Raw genomic sequence first — 4933 nt, forward strand, 5'->3', positions numbered from 1 at the left:
ACGTTCAGCAGCACCCCAACTCTGGCACATGGATATGCAGTGCCTAGTGGGTGCCTACCTACATGCCAACTTTCAGCGCAATCGGCCAAGTAGTTACCGAGATATTGCAACAATTACAAAACTGACACCTCTTCGTTTTGCACGTGGCACGTGCATAAGGGGTCACCCACATGCATCGGGAATAGTCCAATACTTGGTAGAAGGAATGAAGCTACCCTACAAAATTTACCGCATGTAAATCGGTCAAGTGGTTGCTGAGATATAAGCCTCGCAAAAGCGTGACCACGGCCGGCCCGCTCATACTCAGAAATTTCCGTTAATCTAAGGAAAGACTACGCTCGCTTCGCTCGCTCCGTAACCATTACGAAACAATCTTCATAATGTGGGCCTGCTGGGTATGAGGTATGATATTAGAGTTGCTTATTTAAAAACCACGATGGGTAGGTAAAAGAATGACACTTGTTACAGGGATTGTCCTGAACGTTTATTCGCCACCGATCAAAGACTAGGAAAGCGCTGTTACACGTATTTCAAATCGAGCTCGACTGACAAACACCGCAGCTTCCCATATGTATCCGACGCATTCAGTCGAATACTGGTGATCGTTTGCCAATGTCTCCATCAGTCACTCTCATATGTTTGTGTTTAAACACTGTCCTGTGTTTGGATTATGATGCGACGTCTGCTGACATTACCTCTATCACTGTGACTATCAGAAGCAGAGAGTGCGCAGGTGTATCCCAGATTGCATGTGATGGATGGATGTAAACGAAATGCGTAGCCGGGTTTCAGCTCAGGTAAGTGTAAATTTTCGGCCGACCTGTGCCATGGAACAAAATGGCTGGGTGCTATTACATTTGTGCAAATATTTTCCATCTCAAGGAAGCGAATCAAAAAACATATAAAAGACTAACCTCTTAACCCTCGCCCGCACATGGGGGGGGGGGTTGCCACCCCCCCAGGCAGTCTTTCTGCTCTGCACTCAACATTTTTAGAGCTAGAAGGCTGATTTTTCGTATAGCTGCTCGTCTATCCTTTCTTGATGTCCACTAAAAATTTCAAGTTTCTGTGATTTTTGGTTTCGGAGATATGACCTTGTTTTTCAGGTCATGTCATGACCCAAACGGCCAATTCTCAACATCTTGCGTTTGCCATGGGCCTTGTGAGCTTTTGACACCCTGATTTCGGCCTTTTTTGCCAGTCTTACCTCCCACCTATCATGGAACATGTTGTTCGACGATGTACAGGGGTCAAGGTCAGGGTCAAGGTCAACCTAGGTCATCTAAGATAATTGCGTTTTAGGCAAGCTGAATTTACTTCTTGTGAAGTTTTTTGACTGCATTTTTGGTAAAAGCTTCTCAGATCATGATTTCATGTTATATGGACCCAAAAACAATCGGTGCACACATCAGTATACACACAGACACACACAGACATACAAACACATATAATTGACCTTGACCTAACTTGACCTGAAATGACCTCAGCAGCAAAATTCTGGTCGGATAGTGTGACAAAGAGGTTCTAGCTGGCTTGGCACCAGGAAACAGCATCGTCATCGGTATTTGATAAGCAGCGCACTTGATATCCAACGGTGACCCAAAACAGCAACATTTTTTAGTTTGACCTGACCTGGAAGGTCAATGACTGACCTGAGAAGGTAAAACTGGGTATCATTGGATTCGTCTCTTCCCAAAGAATCTTTTTGGTCTTTACTGCTAAGCTCTATCTCCAACAGGAACGAAATGGCGCGGGGGGGGTGGCAACCACCCCCCCATGTGCGTTCTAGGATGGGAAAATGGCATGTGCGGGCGAGGGTTAATGAATATCAAGAGATCTTTCTGTTATATCCTGGTAGTGATGTCAATTACGGAAAATCGGAACACCGATACCAAACCAAATACCAACCAAAAACACGGGAAAATACCGAAAGCAAACCAACTTGGGAAAATGAGGGAAATACCAAGTTTTTACCGATTTCTTAAGTACAGGCTCCACGGCACACTTTTTCGGTTTTTCGTTTCGTTTTTTCGCTTTTTCGGCTTCAGTAGACGATCAGCTTCACTTGATAACATTGGTGTAGCTCCACGGCAGCGAAACCGAAAAAACGAAATCAGCAACTCGAAAAAGCGACGCGAAAAAACGAAAAAAACGACTCTAAAAAGCGAAAAAGCGACTCTAAAAATCGAAAAAGCGAAAAAGCGAAGCGACTCGTCCAACCCAAAAATTTGGATCGACAATCAGTTTTTCGGCTTCAGCACGTGACGATGTGGTGATACTGATGCATGTTTCCAACGATTCATATTTCGGTACTCCTAATGGAAAGGAAGGAATGTAATCGCTCAATAGTATTTCAGTGTCGATATGCACATATTTTCCACGTGAAAGGATTGAATAGCGGTTAATTATGCGAGATATATGCACGTATTTATTTCATCTTATGATCTTTTGTAAAACCTGTTCATCATGCTTCATAGCCGCGCCCTGCTAGGGGGGCGGTGTTAGAACACCACCTGCAGCTTTTCGCTAATATCTCAAAAAAAGGTGGCGTTTCGCGCCACTGTTTTTGTCACACCTTATCAAGCACCTTTTTTACGTCATTCGTCATTCTTAACACTCTCAGGTTACAAGTACACAGAAGCGTATAGGAACGATGGGTGCAGTGGATGCAGCTGCAGCTGCACCCACAATAATTATCGAATGGGTGCCGACAGTGCATTCTGCACCCACAATAATCTGAAGCAAAAACCCCTTTTCGCATCAACGCTACTTCACATGCAGTATGAGTTCAGGATATTTTCCCTTCTACCCATCTTTCGAGTCATTTGCTTCTTTGTCTTCATAACATATATATGTGTATGTATATATATATATATATATATATATATATATATATATATATATATATATATATATATATATATATATATATATATATATATATATATATATATATATATATATATATATATATGTTACAGGCAAAGTGAAAACTCGGGCATTTTGCAAAATGCCTAGGCAATTTGCAAAATGCCTGACTGGCTAGGCATTTTGCAAAATGCCCAGGCAATTTGCAAAATGCCTGACCGGCCAGGCATTTTGCAAAATGCCTAGGCAGTTTGCAAACTGCCTGGCCCACCAGGCATTTTGCAAACTGCCTGAAATTATTTTCTCAGGCAGTTTGCAAAATGCCTGACATCGAACTCACACCAGCGACGATGCGTAAGCATCATTGTAAGTGCCGCCAACAGGGGTTAATCACAAGCGCTACGCACCAAGTGGGAGGACACACAGTGAGACATTCTCCAGGTAGCGCTGCCGAGTCCAAGGTCACTGAGCCCCAGGCGGCGCGAGCGGCCCGGCCGACGCGCCGGCTACCGGGCGCCCGGCGCGGTTTTATCGGTAAACACGCGTTAAACACGGTTATGTTTCTAAGAGCCTTGATGACTCTGGAAATACTTTGTGTGGATATTGATTAGAAAAGAATGTTATTTCGATGTATGGTAGCTTGGTTGGCGAGCCACACGTCTACATTATCAATGCATTGTGACTGTGTAAAGATGAACATGCCCGTTACAAGTAAAACTGGTAATTTCTAAGCGTCTTTTTATTACAAAGGTGTGCACGTGGGTCGTGGATGACCAAAAACTTGCTTTTCTGTGAAAGCGGAAAAGCCACATGTTCTTGTTGTCTATGGAATGTATCTCATCTCATTCCAATGCATTGCCATTGTTTTTAGATGCTGTTTTTCCTGAAATGTACCAAAAATGGCTGATTTTTTCAAGATATAGACTATTTCTTTCCACGTGATACGTGATTAACAAAAATGTTTATTGGATACGTTTGTCTCTGTTCTATCGATCGCTGGCAACCCCGTGTCGCTGCGGCCCTCTCTTGCCGTGATGTAAATAAGCACGGGAAGCGAAGAATGTCGGGTCAATATTCGGCCGGTCGCCGCGTTTTTCCGCGCCCATGTTTCTCTGTGCCACTGCCATGCTCCGCGCCCCATCGCAGCATTGCTACACACGAACGGCTACAACTCCGTATACGAAAATTATATAGGGAGAAGTTGGCTCAATCTACACCATTCAGTAGTGGTTCCATCTCGACGGAAGAGGCGCAAGACGTGAGTATATTCGTAAATATTGAATGTGTTTGGGGCTCAGGCACATGGGAGCGACATGGTCAACGCCTGTGGTAAACAAAAACGGTAAAATAAATCAATCACAACTCAGGTATTTTGCAAAATGCCTGACCCGCCAGGCATTTTGTAAACTGCCTAGGCAGTTTGCAAAATGCCTGGTTGGTCAGGCAGTTTGCAAACTGCCTAGGCATTTCGCAAAATGCCTGGCTTTCAGGCATTTTGCAAATTGCCTGGGCATTTTGCAAAATGCCTAGCCGGTCAGGCATTTTGCAAATTGCCTAGGCATTTTGCAAAATGCCCGAGTTTTCACTTTTTTTTCACATTTTGCAAAATGCCCGAGTTTTCACTTTGCCTGTAACATATATATATATATATATATATATATATATATATATATATATATATATATATATATATATATATATATATATATATATATATATATGTTACAGGCAAAGTGAAAACTCGGGCATTTTGCAAAATGCCTAGGCAATTTGCAAAATGCCTGACCGGCCAGGCATTTTGCAAAATGCCCAGGCAGTTTGCAAACTGCCTGACCCACCAGGCATTTTGCAAACTGCCTGAAATATTTTTCCAGGCATTTTGCAAAATGCCTGACATCAAACTCGCACTAGCGACGATGTATAGGTAAGCATCATTTGTAACTGCCGCTTACAAAAGTTAATCGCTGTCAATGCGCACCAAGTGAGGGGATACTGCGTTCTCCGGGTAGCGCCGCCGAGTTCAGGTCACTGAGCCTCAGCGGCGGTCGGGTGCCGAACACCGGGC

This window comes from Amphibalanus amphitrite, unplaced genomic scaffold (genome assembly GCF_019059575.1).
Source record: "Amphibalanus amphitrite isolate SeventyFive unplaced genomic scaffold, NRLGWU_Aamphi_draft 002025F_arrow, whole genome shotgun sequence".
NCBI classification, from domain to species: Eukaryota; Metazoa; Arthropoda; class Thecostraca; order Balanomorpha; family Balanidae; genus Amphibalanus; species Amphibalanus amphitrite.